The following is a 22,586-nucleotide window of genomic DNA, read 5'->3' as shown; positions in this document are numbered from 1 at the left end:
CTTGTTCATTGGTGTGCATAATTTTCAATATTGTGCCAAACAGCCTGTGGCAAGTGAAAGTACAAGTTGAATATATTAAAATTTTCTGTTCAAGTGGAATGCAACAACAACAACAAAAAAATTATGCTGCAAAGTGAATGTCACTAGGTTGCAGGCACTCATGAGTAATTCAAAAATTCCTTTTATAGCTGTAATTAAGAAAGCAAATTGGCCCTGCATGTGTTCTGCCCAGTTCACAAACCCCAAAAGACCAGGAATAACTAGACTCCACTGTAAATACATGAGGTTCTTTTTATTACAAATTACAAGCTGCAGCTTGGGCCCACACACCCCCACCACCCAAACGGTGGGAGCCTAGCGCCCTGTGCTGAAGTTAGTTGGGTGATTTAAAGATTCTGGTCCCTCCTAGCATGCCCAAGGCAGGGGCACTTCCTGCCTGGCAAGCATCTATTGGTCAAAATGTTACATTGATTGGCTATAGGAGGGTCCCCAGACCATAATGACCTGGTGTCCCTCCTTAGGGGGAATGGGCCAGTTTCCTAGCAACTGTTATCTCTAGTAGGTGGGGAAAGAATGCAGTAAGGTGGTCCTTCCCCTCAGGGCATTACTAGACTTCTCCACCCACCTAGTTCAGGCCTCAATTAATAGCTGATTTTTAATCTTTTGGTCTCTCACATGGTTGAGAGGCAACAGTAGAACACAATGAGTACTATGGCTACAATGCTCCACTTGACTTTATTGGTGCTATTTTTACCAGAAGTCTGCATAAATGCCTCACATACCATTCAGCATCTTTTCTGAAAACTACTGTATATATCTGAAGTAGAATCAGTAGTTATAGACTGGTTTTCTTGTTTTTAATGTACACAGATTTCTCTTTAAAGTTCAGCTCATGATGAAAGTACTCACTGGTTTCATAAGGTCTTATGAAAACTCCCCAGTAGCCCAGAACATTTAACATTTATCACATGGTTTAAAAGTGTATTGTCAGGCAGGGATGTCTGATGAGTCCTGGGGAGAGCCAGCGTGGTTTGGATCCTTGGGCTGGTGGGCTTCTGCTATATACAGCCGCCTCAGTACATCACATAGACAGGAGAGGACAATTTGGGATGTGCAGTGTCTTCCCGAGGCAGCAGCAGCGTCTGGTCCTTCGAGGAGGTACTGGCTGTAGTCCATGGAGTATCTAACTGTGGGCCATGTGATTTCTGTAGCAGCTGCCCAACTCACAGAGGACATAAGGAGATCAGGGGAGGTGTGAGAGGAATCACCTAGCAAGAGCACACAGAGCTCTGTATAGGTCTAAGTTGAGGCTTGAGGTGTAGATCTACCTTGTATGCTAGGGTGTTCGCTGCTATCACATCACTGCAATGGAATCCAATCCAGCTTTATTTAGTCTTGCTCTCTCAGTGCGTGCTCATTGTTCGGCAGAGTAAAGCTTCAACTTAGTGATTTGGATTGAAACTCATTGGCATTATTCAAGAAAAGTCATTTAATTGTTATGTACAAAAAGAATGATTCTACCATTTTTTATTTTTTTAAAATGTGTTTAAGTGTGTGTGTGTGTGTGTGTGTGTGTGCACACGCGTGCATGCACATGTGTGTGTCTGTCCTGGGAATGGAACTCCAGTACTCTGCAAAAGCACTGAACTGCTCTTGGACCTGGAACTCTGAGCTGCATTCTGAACTGCTTAGCCATCTCCCCAGTTACATTCTTTTTTTTAAGATTTGTTTATTTACAATGAATACAAATCTCATTCTAGATGGTTGTGAACCACCATGTGGTTTCTTGGAATTGAACTCAGGATCTCTGGAAGAGTAGCCAGTACTCTTAACCTCTGAGCCATCTCTCCAGCACTAGTTAGATTCTTACATTTCTTTAAGTATTTTATAATGAAAGTAAATCTTAAATGGTTATAAAAATGCACACTTTCACTTTTGTTGATTATAAGTTTGGAGTGATTGCTACCAAAATATCTATTAGTCATTTTTTCAAATATAAAAATTGAAGTGACACATGGTAAGTTTGTAAAAACAAGTTTTTCATAAAAATGATTTTATATGAATGTCATACACAGTTAATATTTAATTATGTGAGTATTTTAGTTTTACCATTTATTTTTTATGTAATACCAAAAGAACACAGTTTTGTTTTAATCTAGGTGCCGGGCTTCATCATTTTATTCTCGCTTCCTTAAAAGCTTTGGGAAACACAAGCCACTGGGACTTTTTTTTCTCTTTCAGGTTTTTAAAACAGTTTTATTAAAGACTAACTTATGAAGCATGCCACACATGAAATATAAGCCGATAAATTAAATCTGTCTCCACAATCCCAAACCCCTTCTCTCCCAGGCAAGCCCTCACTCTTATTTTCTAGAATTTCATGTCGATATGGAATCATATTGCCTAATGTCCTTCACCCACGGTTATCATTTTGAGATTCATCGCCACTGGGGCTTTTCGGTGATTCACCTGCGTGCTCTGTTATCCTAGGTGTTTTCAAAGCTGGGAACCCGGGTTCGAGGGCTCGGACATGTAGTTGAATTCCCGTCAGTACAATGATTCCCAACTTTCATTTTAAGGATACCTTGACCATACCTTAACCCTTAACCATGCATCGTTTCCCGTCAAAAGGCATGTGCAATGTTTTATACTCAACTACAAACAGGGCTAAAAAAATCACCCAAGGGGGGTGCGCTGGTGGAAGTGTACAGTCCCCAAACGCTCCGCAGGCGTCTTCTAGAAAGAGTTCAGAAACTTCCCTTTTCCAGGCTCTGAAGCAGGCCAAGGGTTGTTCTGGAGGACCGCCCATTCCAGACTCAACATCCTTTTCCGTTTCTTCCGTTTCTTCCGGCGCAGGCTACATCCAGATCTTCGGGCTTTTCAGAAGAAGCCTCCCGGCCCCCTGCCTCCTTTGCTCCCTGCCTCCTTGCCAGGCCAGTTGCTGTAGGTGCAAGCAACCTGTGAACTCATGCCAGCTCCTTGAGACTTCACAGAGGCAAAGGCATTCCAGGACTCAGAGGCTGTGGTCAACTGGCCAGGGGGTGGAGACTGCTCTCTGCTCTTAGTTGCCCTTCAGGTTCTGTGCCCCGGGGACCTGGCAGTGGCAGAATCCTGTGGGCACCTGGGGTGGTGGCCTGGGAGCCTGTGCTCCTCCCGCGGCCTCCCCCAGGGTGTGATCTCCGCCCCAGCTTGGGCTCTTTCTGTTTCACTTTTCTTTTTAGCTGGGGTTGGGACTCGGCTGGAAAGCGCACTGGGGAAGCCGGGGAAATCCCGGCCGATTTCGCCCCTCGCGCCTCGATTGCTCCGGCTGGCTCCCGCCCTGCAACCTGCAGCCTGAATTCCATGGAGGTACTGAATGGGAGATGGTAGTGCTGCTGGTGGTGGATCAACAATGGAATTTTTCCCGAAAGCCTACGCCCCGGGCCCCTCCCAACTCTGGCTCTGCACCCTTCTCCCCACCAGCCGCGGGCCAGGCCGCCCCGCCCTCTTGACCGAGACTTCAATTCTCAGTGGCACTTTCTGCGGAGCGTTTTTCCTGCTGTCCAGACATTCTTCTCCGGGGTTCTCCTCTACATCCTCCCCTTGCAGAGTAGGGCAACTCCAGCCCGCTGTACTCAGAGGCTTGCAGTGCGCCGTTCTCCGCGCTGCAGCCACCTTGCCAGGGCAGGACTGGGGGTGAAGCAACGCCTGTCTGGCTGCCCCCGCCCAGTTGCAGACTTGGAAGAAGACAGGATCCTGCCGCTGGGAAGGCTGAGTTCCACATCTAACCAAGCTCAGAGAGGTCAGGAAAGGTACCAGCGCTTCTCTCCTTTTCACATTCCCCTTCTCCTGGCCCTAGGAAAAGGAGCTCTCTCTCTCTTTCTCTCTCTCTCTTTCTGCAAAAATCACCCACCTCTTCCTTATTGAAGATGCCTCTTCTAGGGAAAGAAATGTGCAGGGATGGTCATAGTGTGTATTAGCGACAACTTAGCTCAAGTCATAGAAGGCTTATTAACACAGCTGACTGTCTGAAAGGCCAGAGTGAAGGAAAGCAGTGCAGGAAAGCTAACCTGAAATAAAATCTGAACCCAAGTGGCCTTTAGATGAAAACTCAATTAACTTTTTCCAGTGGGTCTGAGACTGCAAAACTGCAAGAATGCAAACCTCAAACGGATTTCTATAACCCCTTGCATTTAAAGTTATGTTAGCTTCCAAGAATATGTAAACCAAATACTGTAAATGATCCAGATGCCTGACTCTTGAAGTGTAGCAGGAGCCAAAATGGAAACGAAGTGATTGGCAGCTGCTACTTTCCATTGGCGATTTTAAACTGTTTTCTGATACTTTCATTGGTGGCAAGTCTCCTTAAGTGACTACCACTTGCCCTTGCCTTTTTCTGTAGCCAGGGAGGCACCACTGACTTGGCCAGGTTCTCCAATTTGAGTTGGCAAAGAAACAAATTTCTAAGATTATTGCATCTTTCTGTGTAGAGCCTGCAAGTTAGATCCTTAACATTGAAGAGTCACCAAAATTTAAAGGATTTCCTGAAGAAAGCTTAGTGGGAATGATAAGAGGGAAGCTAGTCCAGAAGGAACATCAGTACAAATAAAATACTACAAGACAAAGCAAGAGTTAGTTGAGACTTTCAAAGTGAAAAAATAAAATTGGGAGTTCTACTTAAAATGTGGAAGTATCAGAAAGTGCTTCAGGCTTGTTATAAGTGTGTCCACTGTCCTGATCTTTATCTTCTCTTTCCCTTCAGAGAGTTTGCAGTTGGACTCTGACGGGTTTGCTTGCCCTGTGATCTGTTTGGCAACAGGATAGGGGTCACGTTGTACCTAGCTCAGATCTCAGACAGCCTTCCCTTAGCTTGAATGTGCCTGCTGGCTGCTGATTGGCAGGCAAGGGCAGCTCCACAGTGTGATTGGGGAGCTAGTTCTGTTTGGAATTTTCCTGCAGATTGCTGGTGGGTTAAAGGAAAAGAAGTGTAGTACTTTCTTGTCAATTATGGGAAACGTCAGTAGTTTTATTACATGATATAACATCTGTCAGTGACACAGATTTGTATAAACTAATTTTGAAGTTTAAAAAAAATGGCTCAAGGTTTCTGAAGCAGAATTTGGAAGCTGAAGAAGTCTGACCTTGGGAAGCACGCCAGCTGAGGTGTGCAGGCTCTCAGCGCTTTCAGAAAAGCTAAAAAAGGAGCTCTGAATTTTCCTGAGGGAAACTAATCAGCTCTATAAATGAGTATTTGGCCCAAGGCATTTAAAACTTTTTTAGAATCCGATTTCTCGCAGATTTTTCTGTTTTTGTATTTTTTATAACTATTCTTCTGAATGCTGGTTAATGACAGCATAGGGAATTTTCCTTCCATAGCCTGAGTTTTGGGGAGTTACATGAGTAACAGCCAACAACTTAAATTCTAAGCTCCAAATACTGTTCCAAGTATATATGTTTTTAGAAAATGACATAGTAGACATCTGTAGTACCCAGTACATATAAATAATAGTACATATAAATAATAGTGCTTCAGTGAGTATAGTGACTTCTGCAAGGAGATGGGTTGTGGGAGGGTTGACTTCTTCCAGACCAGACAGACCTAAGATTGCAAGGCTGATACAATGAATTATTTCAGTATTTTTTTCCACACACTGACAATTACTTTTTCCTTTTGGCCTGATGTTACTAGAGTCTTAGTTTCAAATTATTTCTGTAGCTGACATTATTATGCACATACTTAAAGATGATTATCACATAGTGTCTGTATGTGTTTGATCCCTTAAAGAAATTCATGGTCCCTGAATGAAAATATCTGCCTAATATATCAGTTTTTAAATAATAACTCGTAATAGGCAAATCTGGATGGACTTCTGTACATGTATCTCTCCACTTACCATTCCATCCATCCAAGTAGGAAGGTAGGACTCAAGGAGAGATGGTTGAAGAATCTCTTGTTACACTGTGACTGAGGATTCGATAGCCTTTCTTTGAGATGGCTTCTTCAGAAGGCCTAGTGTGATGGGTTGCTGATGAGCCACATTCCTTCTCTCTGCCTCAGCCTTGGCTCCTAGATGCCCCTCTTCCATGGTTCTGGGAACTGCAGGAGATGGCCGCAACTACACATTGCATGAAGCTTGTGTTTACCTTTGTACTTGTGGGAGGAAAAATTTTATCCAGGTATTGAGAGAAAATGAGTGGTTTTGGGGATAAATGGCATGCAGTTAATTAATATTAATTATTATTTTTACTTTCTTTCAGCTAATTAATATCAAAATTATATTTACATATGTACATATATTTATGTATCCCATAGATTTGCAGGTATATATGTACAGGTGTGGGCGTTAGCAGCTGTTGGCAGATAGAAGGGCTATTTTAAATTATATTTGGACTACAACGAATGGAAAAGCAAGGTTAGCCTAGACATCCTGCTTGAGATACTGAAGTAAAAATTTACGCGTTCAGAAGGAACCTAATGTGAGCCTGAAAGTTACTAACAGGCACCAGGCACCATGCTGCCCCAGGCACCATGCTGGCATGTTAGCAGCACCTTTGAATTCTAATGCCATTCCATGTTTACTCCTACTGTACCAAAAAGAAAAGAGAAAAAGGTGGCGCTGCATCCATGCCCTCCCATGTGGAGTAGCATCCAGCCAACTAGACCTTGTCTGTGTGGAATAAGATACAGTGTGGTCAAAGCTGACTCTTATCAGTGCTATTTTGTGTGTGTCATGGTTTTTGTATTCGGTACAGTGAGAAATAAAACACACACACACACACACACACACACACACACACACACACACTCTGTCTCTCTCACACACACAATCTGTGCCAGGAAGCAGCAGACACTGGCTGTTGTTTGAGAGATTATTCAGCTTTATATTGAACAGTGTTATCTCTTTCTGAAGAGTTATTCTGGGCCAGTGAGGTGGCTTCTTGAGTAAAGGATCTGGCCACATCAGCTCGGCGACCTGAGTTCAAACCTTGGAACTCATGTGAAGGTAGAAAGAGAACCCACTCCATGAAGTTGTCTTCTGACCACACTCACACATGTGCCGTGGCACATGACCATCCCATCCCCGTCGTGCATACACATACCATGATAATAAAAGTTAAGTTAAAAGTGGGCTGTTCAGTGCTGGGGTCAGAATTGGGACCATTTCAATTATCAGTGTTTGTACGGAGAGTGTTTATATGCATGTATTTTTAAGTATTTTATTCCACTACAAGGTAGAGGACTGTAGAGACACAGTATGATGGTGATCTATGTATCTGAGTGTAAATATGTTTTCTCCAAATGCTTATTTCTTCTATGGCCTGAGGAGTATATAGAAATTAGTTTGCCAAATGAAGAAATAGAAACTGAAAATGATCAAGGGTGGGGCTGGGGGAAGAGTTGATGACAGGCTTGGTGGGGGAAGGGACCTGAACTCATTGTTGTGGCACAGAAAGAGGCCCTGGGAATGTTATTGGTGGCTAAAAACATTGAGTCATATTTCTTGATGGACAGTTTACTCTTGCACTTTCCACTTAAAATGTACAAGACAAAGTGGCCTTTGAGAACTCACGACCAAGCTCTGAGGTGATCAGGGAACTGTTAAGACAGTGTGTCTCTTAGGTCTGGAGCTCATCAGTAGGCCTGAGTTGGCTGGTCAGTAAGATGTAGAGTTATGCCTGCTTCTGCCTCCCCAGCATTGGATTATAATTTCAGGTCAGCATGCCTCATTCTTTTGAAATGTGTGTTGTGGTGATTAACCTGAGGTCCTTAGGACTATAAAGCAAACACTCAGCAACTCAACTGTCCTTCCTCCAATCCTACTCTCTCCAACTTTCATTCTTACCGCTCTATAACAAAAATAAGTATGTAAAATTGAAATTAAATATTATCCTTGCTGTATTTTATTAGACTGTTCTTGCTTGTGTTATTTTCAATACCTAACTCAAATAGCCTGTAAACTTTTACTAAGTAATAACTATCCATAAAACTAAAACCATATTGGAAGTATGCATCAAACAAGTGGACAAGACACTAGTGTCAATGCTTTGATTAAAGGCTTCTCGAATATGAGCATTTTCCCTGCATGTAGCATTCTGGAGGAGCATGGTACATGGTGAGCCTCTGGGTGGAAAAGTGTGTGTCTTTCTTTGCAAAATAGGAGAAGGGTAACCATGAAAAGGGAAGAGGGGAAAGGAGAACGCAGGCTTATCTGTCAATAGCTCCTCTACATACACTGAGTGTGGATTTGTAGTTCCTTTAGCACTCTATGCCTCACTCCCTTTGTCAAAGTAATAGGGTACTCAGGAAGATGCCTGGTCTACTTTTGCCTTATCTTCACCCTTTCCCTGGGCTTCTGGATAACCATTGCTAACTGGCCAGAGTAGGAGACTTAAGCACCTAGTTTGGCTGCTGCGGAAGTATCCCCGGGTGATGAATGGAACTGAGTGTATGTATGGCTTGAATGAGCAATGGTTCCTCATTGTATCTTGGAGATCCAGGTCCTGCCATGGTGCCTCTGCTCTAATTTCTCCTATTAAGCAAAAATTAGACTAATTTTTTTATTATATTTCTTTCCACAATGTTTGGCATTTATCCCACTGTATAGAACACTTTCAAACTTATCTGAGAATTTCCTATTTTTAGATTCTTTTGAACAAACCAGAATTTCATGCTGTTGTGTGAGAAGGCTTTTGTTGGGAAGATGCAACACCAAACACACACACACACACACACACACACACACACACACACACCTCTACTCATCCCAGATATGAAGATCATAACCTACCAACCTAGGGTTTCCACTTATAGGAGCAGAAATGACTCAAAGGCAGCTGTATCACCAAAGCTCACGTCAGCATGGCTGATAGCTCATGAAACCCAAAAACTTAGCGCACAATTCACAACCTGCAGACAGCTGGAAAGGTTAAATAGTGCCCTTTCCAGGTCAATCAGTTGGCCTGAACCTCTTCCAGGCAGCACCTCTGGATTCTTCTTCTGCCAGGCAGCTGGTCTCATCTCAGGGTCCTCTGTCTTTGGAGCTTGGCTTCTCTGAGAGTGACTCTCAGCAGTCTTGGTTGTTTATTCTTGGAGGGAAAGGGTAATGAATATGGCGAGTTTCAGGGACTTCTTGAAGCTGTTTTGAGTTGTTTCCTTTCTGTCTTAAGGAGTTTCTCTGGAAGATAGAAGGACTGGATCTGGGAGGAAACTGCCACACAATGTGCCCACTTCCACTCTGAAAGTGTACTTCTGCTGTAATAGATTCAACAAATCTAGTTGTGGTTAACTCCACAAGCTAGTCCTTGGTTCTCTTTCCATACGTCCTTCCCTACCATATCCCCATCTTTACCTTTCTATTACCTCACCAGCAACTATTTTGTTCTTTTACTAGTTGTTTATTTCTCAACCTCTAGTCGAGAGCTGGGTCTCTAAACCTGGGATTCTTCTCCTGGTGATTTAACCCTGATTCAGATATTAATGCTTTCATAGGCTGATGACTCATAAAGAATATCTCTAGTCATGACCTCCTGCATGAACTCCAGACTCATATTCAAAGTCTGGCCATCAATCCTGATTCTATGTTCAACACATTGGATTCTCAACTTTACTCCATAATTCACCTGCTCCAGAGTCCTTCCTATGTTACTTGGTCATAATTCCATTCTTTAAGTTGTGTAAATAACCAGTTAATAAGTCAGTGTGTGTTATAATTTGTTATTCCATGCCTACACTGACTTAGCCATACCTTTGAATGGCATTCAATATCTAAATGATAGCAATAATGGACTTTGATAGTCTTTGCCCTATAGCTTATACCACTGTCTGTAGTTCAGACTTGAGTTTTTAAAATTAAATCTTCAAATTATGGATACTTTTTTTTCTGGTATTTTTTTTCCTAAGTGATGAGATCTCTGGCCTAAAAAGACAGCCACCCTCTCCTGCCCTCACTGTACAGTGATGTGATATAAATAGGACAATTACAATAGATAGTGCCATTAAAAGTGAGAAGAAGAAGGACTGTGATAGCCACTAGTCCTTAGCAATTCTAAACCCAGTCAGGCCTGTTTCCTTAGTTCTCTGTGCCCTCAGTGCAGAAAGTATGCCCAATAAAGGCTCAAATTTGTTCCAAGAGTGTCAGAACACAGTCTAAGAATGAAGTCCAGTAAGAGGAGTTATGAGTGCTTGTGAGAAAACTCCAAGAAAACAAGACATGAGTCTTGTGACCTAAGTCTTTTCAGAACACAGAATTATTCTCAGAATTTGTTTTATTCTCTGCTATGTGTAGCAGATAGGAGTGAGATTACTCCAGCTCTTGTTATTCATATGCCAGTATGGAAAACATTTTTTTAAGACCATGTGTGGCTTGTCCTTGTGATTGTATACTTTATTCAGGTGACCTTTCTTAACCCTTAATGTATAAATTGTCTGATGCTCTGAATAAAGTTGGCTATTGCATAAGACTTTGCCTCATTTTTAGGTCCTGCTTTTCCAGGTTCACACCACCAGCTAGAGTGGTGACACCAGAGAATAGTTTTCTTGGCTTGTTTTCTTCAACCTTTGGGTATTTGCTTCCTCTTTGGACTTTTTCTCTTTTTACCATAAGAAATAACATTTTTAATTAAGTTGTTTTCTTCTTGCTTTTAGAATTAGAGATTGCTTGTACATTCTTTTATGTAGTTGTTGTTATCCTGTTTTTTTTTTCCCTTAAGTTTAAATATCTTTAAAACTTTGAGGCTTCCTTGAGTTTTATTCCATTAAGGAAAAAAAAAAAAATCGTACAACCCCCAAGACTGGCTCCTTTTTATTTTGTCTGTGAATCAGAATACTATAGAAGAACTTGTAAGTTGTTTTGGATCCCTTTAGACTAGCTGGCCAAATCTGTAAGATGTGACCTTAAAACTTTCTCATGTCTTAATAAGAGATTCAGATATACAAGTCATTTGACCTTTAATCTAAGAGTACATTGTTTTAATGTATCCCAGATTAGATCTTTGTCCTAAGACCATGTGTTCCTTTGAAAATTTGTTGATGCCCAGACAAGCAGAGAGGAAAATAAGTTTTATTTTTAACTAGGCAAGTATTTTGTTACTGAGTTAATGTGTCATATAGTCTATCCCGCCTTGGAAGTTGCTATGTAGCTAGTCTGGTCTTGATTTGTGGTGCGCCTGTTCTGCCTGTCCAGTGCTGTGATTACAGGCATGGCCCATCAGAGTCAGCTTGAACTTCCCTTATTTTTCTGGTCTTACACTTAATCTTAGCAGCTAAATGCATCCAATTGTGTTCAGAAGTACATTTTTTTTCTTTCAGTAAAAGTGAAAGAAAGCCATAGTGCTGCCAATAATTTTCTTTAGTGTAATGTAGCATGAGTTGTCCTTTCTTTAAATGCCAGTAACATGACATGACCACCTCACTAGTCTTTACTGATATTGTCTTTTCCTTTTCTCAGCTGTCCATTGCCTGACCGTGTGTAAATTTCACTATCATTAATTTTTATAATGAACTACCCTAAGCTTAATGTCATTAAAAAAAAAAAAAAACAAAAACATTTTTCTTAACGTTAAAGATTTGGACAGTGCACAGTGGTGATGGTTTTCTCCTATTCCTCAATGCCAGCACCCTCTTAGGAGGAATGTGGGGCCATTATGGCTTAAGGTGTTAGTGGACATAGGCTCATTCATATGACACTCTATGTTTGTTTCTTCTCCTGTTTCTTGGGTGGCTTAGCTGACCTTCACAGGCTTTCCCCCCAGCTGAGTGTAATTTCCTTATACCATGAGGTTTTGAGGTGGTTTTGTTTTTTTTTTTTTAGTTAAAAAAAATATAGAAACCAGGATAGAAAATATACTCCTATCCTAGTTTCCCCTTCCTGGACTCCTCCTAGAACCATTCCGCCCGCCTTCCCAGCCAACTCCATATTCTTTCTTTCTTTACAAAGCAGACAGGCAAACAAACAAAACCACCACAAATCAGAATTGTTTTTAAAAAGTTAAAACATGAGACACAGACCCATAAAAACACATCAGAAACCATAGTATAAAAAAAAAAAAAACAAAAGCCAACGACTAAGACAAAAAAAAATCCTAAAGAAAGCGCAATATGAAACAAAAGTATACAAAAAATACCACTGAGTTCATTTTTGTTGGCCATCTACTGCTCGGTATGTGGTCTATTGCTGAGTGTGGTAAATATACCCATTGAAGAAAACCCACTTTTTCTTTGTTAGTGGGCATCAATTGCAGATAGTTTCTGGGTTAGAGGTTGGTTCCCGTGTTCACTTTATATAACATTCAAAACTCCTCTAAGACAGGAAGTAGGAGCTGCCAACATTTAAGGATGGAAAACTTAATTCTGACTGTCACACCTGTATCATTCTTCTGGGAAAAATAGCTTATAAGGCCATCCTCTACTCAAGATTAGAGGATGCAGACAACATTTCTTGGTGAGTAGACTGGCATGCATATCCACAGGCTGGAAGCCATTGCTTTATGGTAGCTATTTGTGGAAATTATATTCCACAAAGGGTGGTATTGGAAAGAAAATACTTGGGTCATATTGCTGAACTTTCAGAACTTTCCTCTGCTTTCCCCTCTAACTCTGTGTAAAAAACAATTCAATTACAATGACTGATACCCTTAGTATCTCATCTATGTACTTATTTACTAACACAGACAGCTTTTCTCCTTATCAGAGTTCTTGCCCAATAACGTTGAACTTGCTATTACTTTTTGCTTAGGATTTTCTTATTTGAGATATGTCCACTCTTCTTTACCTACTTTGGGGCTTGACTCAAGAACCCCATTTTGTTTTTTTAAATTCTTTATTAATCCCACTTTATTCACTTTGTATCCCCCCTGTGGTTCTCTCCCTCCTCCCATCCCAATCCCTCCCTTCTTCCCCACTCTGCATGCATGCTCCGCCCCAAGTCCACTGATAGGGGAAGTCTTCTTTTCCTTCCTTCTGATCCTAGTCAATTAGGTCTCATCAGGAGTGGCTGCATTGTCTTCTTCTGTGGCCTGGTAAGGCTGCTCCCCCCTCAGGGGGAGGTGATCAAAGAGCAGGCCAATCAGTTCATGTCAGAGACAGTCCTTGTTCCTATTACTATGGAACCCGCTTGGACACTGAACTGTCATGGGCTACATCTGTGCAGGGGTCCTAGGTTATCTCCTTGCATGGTGCTTTGTTGGAGTATCAGTCTCAGGAAAGACCCCTGTGCTCAGATTTTTTTGGTTCTGTTGCTCTCCTTGTGGAGTTCCTGTCCTTTCCAGATCTTACTGTTTCCCACTTCTTTCGTAAGATTCCCTGCACTCTGCACACGGTATATACTCACTCATATAGACATATAATATAGGATAAACCTACTAAAATCTGTACACCTAAAGAAACTAATCAAGAGGGAGGACTCTTGCTAAAATGATCAGTCCCTATCCAGAAAGAGGATGGGCATCAGAAGAAGGAGAAAAGAGGGAACAAGTCAGGAGCCTGACACAGAGGACCTCTGAAAGGGTCTGCCTTGCAGACTGTCAAAGCAGATGCTGAGACTTATGGCCAAGAATCCCATTTTCATTGAAGCTTTCTGTGATCAGCAGTCTTAAAGTTGCATGCCCCCAAAGAACCCCTGCTTTATACCAGTTCTACATCTCTGTTGTTGTGTAATGCAACAAAGCTTGCAATACTTTATCTGTAACTCAAAGGGTCAAATATGATTGGAAATACAGGACTAGCTTCCAGGTTCTTAAAAGTTAAATTATATTTGATGATGCAAGCAGCAACAATAAAACTTATTCAGATACCAGCTCAAAAGAGAACTAAATGCAGTTCATAAATAGACTTGTATTTATTCAATTCACATTTGATTAATTGATAAAGTACAGAGAAATTTTCAGTTTTCAGAGCTTTCTTTATGATGATAATAAGGAATTCCGGACTTGTGAATATTTTATTTAATAGACATATGGACAATTCTCTTCTTGTATTATAACACAAATTATAATGAAACACATATTTTTGTGATTTTCTTCATTGACACAGAACTGTCATTTGTTGGTTCTGGCATATGGTAGTTTCCATTAGAAACTCAATGAATGAATGAATAATGGATATATTGCTACTAAGGAATACAACACTATTAAAACAATAGGGAAGATTGGGCATGGTTGCCCATACCTGATAATTTCAGTCTTCAGTAGCAGATAGAAAGATGCTGTTTTAGACCAGCCTGGTCTACATTGTAAGTCCTTGTTTTTAAAAACCAACCAACCAACCAACCAACCAGTCAACCAATCAATCAACTAACCAATCAAGCAAGCAAGCAACCAAACCTAAAACTACTGGGGGGAAGGGAAAAAAGTTCTTTTCAAAGATAACCTAATTATTGACATATTTTATTTAGCCATTGAATTGTTTGCTTCAGGCACCAGTTCAGTAATGTTGAGTGCCTAGAATGTATAGGTTGTATTCTAAACACTTGACAAGTTTTGAGTCAGTGGGAGGTATGAGAGAAAAGGGAGGAGGTTCAGGTATTAATCCTGAGAGATAGGAAAATTGAAGGGCCTAGGGATAGATATTAGCTCTAACTAAACAAGAAAAGAAGAACCTAATTTTGGAATCTCAAGATTGTAATAAAAATGGGTCATACAGTTGAGAATATTAGTCCTTTGGAGTCTTGAGCGGGAGATAAGATGAATTATCAAGTAAAAAATACCAGTTGTGGCCAATTGTGAGACTTCTCTAGGAGGCAGGGAGGTCACATACACAGTGGGTTGTCACAGAGCTGGTTACCCAGGGAGAAGCAATGCTCTGTGAAGGTTTCAGGAAAACCTTAGTCTATTCCAAACTCTTCAAGAAAGAAGATTAAGCTTCACATATTCTTGCTTGCATGACTAAGTTGCTCTGCCTTCTGTCTTCTGAAACACTTTTCTATCTACCTTATGCCTATTTTTATATGTCTGTCTTTAAAGAGTTACTTCCTATATAACGTTTTCCATGCAAAATCAAAGTTTAGGGCAATTTCCAGCCTTGCTCCTGGAAATTTGTCAGCACTGTACTTTTGTGAACTTACTGAGCAATTCTAGTATTTGGCAATTAGAGGAAGAAGAATGCTGAGGTCATGGTCAGCCTGGCCTACCTTGGTAAGGCCTTCCTTGTCTCCAAAAGCCAGCCAGCCAGCCAGCCAACCTACCAGGTAGACAGACAGACAGACAGAAGCATCACAGACATAACAACAACTTGGAAAAGAAAGAAGAGCTATTTCTAGGAAAGATGATTTATTAATAATACATTTATTATAAATAATTATTTATTTGTTGAATTGCTTGCCTCAGAACTAGATGTATGGAAAAAGCATCAGGAATACTCAATTTAATGGAAACATATTCACGAGGCTTGTCAGGCATACAGGATGGTTAGAGCTGTGATAATGGAGTCAGATGGGCTGACACTGGGGAAAGAGTGAATCCTTATATACCTGCCACCTTGCCTGCAAGAGGATGGAGCCTTACAAATGCCATTTGTGTTGCCTCTAAGCCACCTCTTGTTGATTGTTAAGAAAACTAAGTGTCTGAGAAAATGTGTTTGGCTTGATTTGATACAGTATGAATTATCGCTGGTCAGGTCACATTCTTCCCAGTGTACTCTTTATTTTCAAGGTCAAGAAATGAACTGTAACTTCTTAGGAACCTAATTTAACCCAGAATTCAGACAAAATACTTATATTCATTAGAAATGTGAATGTTTTAGAATACAGGAAACATAGTAGAACCAATCCAGGGCTGTTGAATATTTTATGACATTTTTTAAAAACACAGAGTAGGTAATTTTGCAATTACAAAGAAAATACTTTCATAAATGAAAGAAAATTGAAATATACCACACCCTAATCTCTAAATTCACTCAAACAGGAGTTCTTTTGTTTTCTTAATTCTAGTTACCAAGTACTTCAGAAACAATTTAGCGTAAGAGGATAAGAGACGTTTACAAAAATAGATGTATTGTTGGCATATAATTTATCTAGTACCTCTTCTCCCAAGAATGCAAAAGATTTAAATATGTCGTCTTAGTATTATGTCACTTCACAGTGTGAGTCCAATGATCAGATTTACAAATCTGTATTTATAGTTTTAGGTGCTACCCTTGTAAATCAATGTCCCAGGGATTGCTTGTGAAGAAACCTGAGACATGGTTTTCTGAAGGCTTGTTTGACTTGGCATGAATGTACTTATCTGATTAATTTTGACCTTTCTTAACTCCAGTCACTGTTGTTTACAAAATACGTCTTCCAAGCCAAGTATTTTATTTCAGTTCTGGAAGACGAGCAGCCGGGCAGTTCGCTGAACAGTAATACCTGTTTTCACGTCTTTGTGCGTGGTTTCTGCCAAAGCATGTGGGAGGTAGACAGAAGTGATCATGGAGCTCTCACAAATGCACCACCTAGTGGAGCGGTTAATAGCTGTGTATCTAGAGTTGAGTGCCTGTGTGTAGAGTGACTCGCTTGAAACACACGGTTTTCTGTCACAGGCATCAGGACATGCTGCTCTTGTTGGGAATTACTACTTCTTCCAACATCTCATTCTCTTGAGTTTGGTTTTTGCTCCCAACATATGCCTGATCCAGTGGATTTTAGGCTTCCCAGGGGAAGAGTTCCATAAACCTCCAAGACGGGGTTGCATAACTTTCATTCTTAACTCCATTTAGTAAATATTTATATACATTACTTCCTCCTCCTTTGTTAAAGCGCTAAAGACTTTAACAAAATCAACTCTCCCAACTCATGAAGCTAATTTAGTTTTCACACAGTGAAGCACTGTGACTCAAATGACCTGCTCAGTACTCTTCGCTAGAAAGTGGTAAAAATGGGGTTTGAACTTTGGTCTTCCTTTAGATTCTGCATTCTTCCTATGAAGACTGTTATTTTCTAGCAGTCTCTACTAGTACAACCAGTAACAAATACAAAAATGTAAATAAGAGAACATCAAATTACATAATTTATAGATGAAAGCTGTGTAAAACAACAAGTTACTAAAACTATTAGGGAATTCAGCATATTTACTAGAGAGATGTAAAAATATTTCATTTTCAAGAGTAAATTATCATTAGCTAGCACTAACATTAGTAAAACAAATCATACAACCTCCCACAGCAGGACACAGCAATTCTCTACAACGATTGCAATTTACCTGAGGTTTGACTGGATAACTCAGAACAAGAAAACCTGTAAGTACATTTTCAGTAGTGCAAAAAAAAAAAAAAAAAAAAAAAAGCTAATATCAAGCTCCAAGGGGAGTAAGAAAAAGTGTTCTCCTTTAAAACTGGAGAACTATTAAGTGAATATTGATTTTACTGTAGAAATGTGAAAAAATGATGAGAAGTAGAACATTGGTTCAGCCTTAAAGAGAATGCTGAAGACAACACTAACAGCAAGTTTACACAGGATGCTTACAGTGAGCCAGGTAGTGCAAAGTGAGAGCAAAGCAGCCATAGCAGAAATGCCTATAGAAAGGGTGATCAGTGAGCTCTAGTGAGTTAGAATAAGGAGAATTACTATGGAATGGTGGCTGGTTCCGATCCTCAAGCCCTCTGTTTGCAAATAATAGATGCATTCATGGCAGTGTAGTGGCATTTTGATTCCTAGTAGTGATGATGGAGGACCTTTAATTCTAAGTTGTAAAACAAAACAAAACCCTCAAAATCTTTTAATAACTATCCTTTTATATGTAACCAATCCATGTGGAGGTGCAAGACCAACCATCATAAGCCTGTTTAATTAGGAAAAGTTGTATCTGTCTTGCAGTTAGTTATGGAAGTTAGTATGGGTAACTGGTGTAGCCAACTAAACTCCTAGTGGATAGCTAATGTGTGTATGTTGCGGGGGGGGGTCCCAAAATCACATTGTTGAACCCAAACTTTATCTCCCTGTGTAAACCTAGACAATGCTTTTAATTTCTGTGTATTTTCTCTTCTGAAAAATTAAGATAATTTGAACAAACTCTGGGGCTGTTAAATCTGATAATCTGAAGAAAAAAATATATATGCTGTGGTGGTCAACTGTAACCTTATATATGGTGCTTTGACATTGAATTAGAATCACCTCCAGTATATTGTCATTATTTCAAAGATAAGTTGTCTAAGGTCATGAAACTATTTGAAGACAGAACCAAGATATGCATTCATGTTTCTTGACTTTCCATTTGCTTCATAGTTGTGTTAAAGTTGGTGAGGATCCAGATTTTATCAAGAATTATTCAGCTTCAGTACAGTATGAATTACTATTGTTTTAGTAATTTAGTGGGAATGTGGTAGCATGCATGAGAATATGAGAAGATGCTTAATCCTCCAATATTGTTCAGATAACAATCCATAGACAAGAGAGATTTTTCCATCTGTAGAAATGAGTTATTGTCCGCAAATGTTAGGGACATACTGAATGCTACTCATCTAGAAAACTATGGCCTGTGCCTACATGGAGATGATATATGTTATGCTTTTGTATGGGATGCGTGTTCTTTAAGACCGTGCTATACTTTTTATTGTTAGTATTAATATGACAAAACATTGGAGGGAAAAAAGTAAGGACTTACTTTTGACTTAAGAGTTTAGGTAGAAGTCTGTGGTTGGATGCCTGCAGTGTTTGCCATCCTACAGCGAGGCACTACAGGACAGAGACGGAGGGAGAGCAGAGCTGTTCACATCATGGCAGCTGGAGGGCAGAGAGCATAATATAAGCAGAAGAGGCCAAATGATCTTTCAAAGGCATTCCCTCAACTTCACTTCTCCCAATTAGGACTCAGCTTCCAGAACTCTACCACCTCGGCACAATCTATTCAAATATTGGTATCAACGGAATAATCCGTTTCTGAAACCAGAGCCTTCAAGATCCAAATTCTTCCCCCAACCTCTGCCTTCAAACACCCCTTGCATAAGCGACCACACTGAATCAAATTTGCCTTCAGGACACTTTAAGTCCTGAGTTTTTAGCAAAGCCTTTTCAGGTGTCTCTGTACCCAACCTGTGTGTGTTAAAGAATCTGCTTCTTGGTAGTGTAGTCATGCGGCATTGCAGCCTTCCTTATGTAGAGATTGTCCTGATGCAAGAATCAAGGTACCTATGTCTGTCTGCTAGATCCTTTAGTTCCTCCCTCAACAAAACAAGTCAAATCTTAGAGTGTAGCAAACTTAATTCCACAAGGAGTGAGGCAGTATTTTCTGATGTCTAGGAAACCCATTTTCTTTACACCTAATCTGAAGAGGATGGGAGAAGTGATAGAAAGCAGAGAAAAGAAAAAATTTTAAATTAATAAGGTAAAAATGGCCACCTTCAGTAGTAGTTAGATGCATGCTATCTACCAGAGAGTTGGCCCACTGATAACTACTTGAACAAGAGCAGTTAATGAGGCCAATGGAGAGAAGATATAGTTATAAACTTAAGTCACCTGTCTTGGGGGCCAGGGCTCTCTTGGCTCTTCCCAGATAATTACATACAACCTCTATAGAAAAAACAATTACAGCTGACAGTATGGACACTATGTGCTGTCCAGGCCAGGGAGAGGAAAATTCATCGCACAGGAAGCTTAGCAGTTCGTTTTGCCAACTGGCAAGTAAACTTGGTTAATAGAAACAACCTGGTTCTTAGAAGTTTAGTGAGCTGCTGGCCTGGTGCTAGAAGCTTTGTTCTTTCATCAGGAAGGGGCTCAGCGAGCAGTGCTGTAGACATACAATGCCTGGGACCACTCCAGGAATCTGTGGCTACTTTGTTGATTCAGATATGTAGAGCAAACCATTCTCTACATTGCACAAAATGAGTGTTGTCTGAGGTCTCATCAGCCAGAATAATTAGAGCACAGAAGAAAGGTAGCCAGTGCTGGTGAGACTGTGTGTAGACAGAATAGGCACCAAGGGATTTTGTGGGCAAAAGTCCATTAGTGTTTAAGAATAACTTTGTCCTGGATTGCTTTACTTGATCATGTTATTTCTGAGAACTGTGGTAATTGTGCTGCCATGCTTCTGCAGGAAGCAATGGAAACATTTGACTCTGGAGATTTGCCAGAAGGAGCTGTGCTGTGTCATTAAGCTGTCGCTTCTTCTGACAGGATGTTATCAGCAGGTGATAGCAAGTACGCGTCATTACAGTTGTCATGCAATATTTCCCGAGACAACAGATGAGGTGTGTCTTCTGTGGCAGTGATGAGTGATCACATTGAGACTGGTATCAGTGTGATGGCTATAAATCACAGCATACACTTTAATAGTTAAATAATTAGTGACGGTTTGCTGATTTTTGTAATGATGAATAAATTTTGTATGTATCATTTTGTCTGAATACCACAAGGAATCAAAATCAGAGACTAAAATTTAAATGCCCACCTGGGAAACTTTTGTGTTTATTACGTCTCTTTGAACTGGAGGGAGGTAGTTTTTCTCTACCAGAAAATCTCCAGAGTTCAAGAATCAGCTTTTCATATCTGCTTCTATAAATTCAAGTGGCATACGAGTACAATAATTTTATCATGTGAAGATAGTATGTAGGAGAAATAAAGCTCAGAGAGTGACCACTATTAAAGTCAACCCTAACTAGATTATTTCAGTGCTCTGTTCTACAAATAAACATGGCTTGGCCTAAGGGATGGAAGGAAGATGTATATTCTTTAGAAGCAAAACCTATAGAGCTTCTTTCACCCACCTCTTATTAGCAACTCGGCATGATTCCTCTAATATTCTTCTCTCATTCTTCCACTAGTGCTGCCCTTATGTTATTTGAAACCTATCTCAAACTCTCCACCTTTGAAAACCTCATTCTTGTGTTCTGCTGGGGCTTTGCCCATCTCCTGATGATCTTTGGTAGCCTTTTTGAGAATTTGTATATACATATATTATTACAGTTTATTCAAACTTTGTATAAATCCTATCTAGAGATGTATTGTCTCAATTAGACCATTATTGTCTCTGGGACAAATCTACTGGTTCCTGTTCTTAGATCTGGTAAACAGTTTACATCAGGACTAACCAGTCACCATTAATATTAAAATAATCCAACATAAAAATAAAACCATAATATAAATACAGTAATAGTTTTGAGCCTTCTCTGTGTGCCAAGATCTGTTTTGGGCAGCTTCTATGAATGAGTTGCTGAATTGCACAATCATCCTGTGAGGTAGGTATTAACCTCTTCCCGATCCTACTGGTGAAAACATCTTGAATTAACTCACCCTGTGGTATTGCCAGCTAGTTGGTTAAGTTGGCTTTCAAAACTGCATCTGTCTCAGCTTTTCAGCATTGGGGTTGCAGTTGGCTGCAGTGAGGAAGTTGATCTCTAGTTTCATTTCATTTTACTCCATTTACTCTCAGATGGTCACATGGGGATGACTACCATGCACAGATTGACAGCACAGCTCCAGGCACTTCCAAAATGTGGTCACTAGGTTAGGAGCAGAAAAACCAGGCACAGAAAATATGGTCAAAGAAAGTAATAATGGTCTACCATTTCTAGAGTTTTTCTATTGAAAAACAAAGGGTCTTCGTCGCTGTATTAGGAACAATGGTATTCACTTACGTTTCTCATCTCCTTTAAATGAAACACTGTGTTGGGTTTTCAGAGTGCCAAGTGACAGGGCCATGGTTTCCTTTACCAAGCACCAGATAGCCTAATTATCTTCATATAAGATGACATGGATATATTTTATAGTTGGTTGATAAATGTTTAACCAAAGTATCTAAACCTCTCCTAATACTTTTAACTGTTTGCTATCATTTTCTCACACTTAATGCTTGAATATATAGATGCATTTCAGATTGCAATTTTAAACTTCAAAAGGTACAAAGTGTTTTCCATTTCTTTTGTGAGGATATGCATGGGGCTTTGCTGTCTATTTTTTCCTATTATTATTTTCTCTTATTTCTACATAGGGAGTAATTGTGTGACTAATTGTCTAGACCAACTCCACTTCAAGAGAGTCCTGTAGATCAGTAGAAGAAACAGTACAGTCTATATAGCATGCTTGCCTGCCTCCTTCTGGTTCTAACTGCTTCAAGCTGAACATTGAGGAGATGGGAGAGGGCTAAAGGGTTTAATTTCTCCTGGACCATCTCCTAGAGGTAGCTGTTTCTCTTTTCAACTAAAAAGACTTCTGGGTCGGGGGACCATGGCTAGAGCTACTTCTCTTGGGCAGGTGTGGGCTCTCCTGAGCACTGTATGTTTCTACTCTGGTCTACGGTGGGTGGCAGGCTGAATGTCTTACTCTCAACTCCTTCTCTTGGTTTTGCAGATCATCAGATCTGATTATGTCATACTGGTTAGAATTTTTTTTTTTTTTTTTTTTTTTTTTTTTGTCAACTTGACACAAGCCAGGATCATCTGGGAATAAGGAGCCTCTGTTGAGAAAGTACTCCAACGGTTCCTCACAGGGGAGTCTTCTTGACTAATGTGATGTGGGAGAGGTCAGCCACTGTGGGTAGGTAGTCTGGGTGTTTTCGAAAAGCCAGCTGAGCAAGCCATGGGAATAGGACGGTGAGCAGTTTTCCTCCATGGCTTCTGTTTAGTTCCCGCCTTAAGTTCCTGCCCTAACTTCTCTTCACAGTGTACTATAAACAGAGGGCTGAAATAAACCCTTTCCAATCCA

At 40.3% G+C, this 22,586-nt stretch overlaps 1 protein-coding gene across 4 annotated transcripts in view; it reads left to right on the top strand.

The window, feature by feature from the left end:
- The first annotated feature begins 2,845 nt into the window (after positions 1-2,845).
- Positions 2,846-22,586, top strand: part of Il15 (interleukin 15) — a 63,162-nt gene continuing 43,421 nt past the window's right edge. For 2 of the 4 annotated variants that reach the window (XM_060393239.1, XM_021659623.2), the window contains exon 1: positions 2,846-3,791. The gene's annotated coding sequence lies outside the window, so the exon portion shown is untranslated. The remainder of the gene's footprint in view (positions 3,792-22,586) is intronic. The other 2 variants (XM_060393237.1, XM_021659624.2) reach the window with 2 other exon arrangements.

This window comes from Meriones unguiculatus, chromosome 10 (genome assembly GCF_030254825.1).
Source record: "Meriones unguiculatus strain TT.TT164.6M chromosome 10, Bangor_MerUng_6.1, whole genome shotgun sequence".
In the NCBI taxonomy this organism is placed as follows: domain Eukaryota; kingdom Metazoa; phylum Chordata; class Mammalia; order Rodentia; family Muridae; genus Meriones; species Meriones unguiculatus.
The sequence above is the reverse complement of the archived record's forward strand: the minus strand, read 5'-3'. Positions and strand labels throughout refer to the sequence as shown.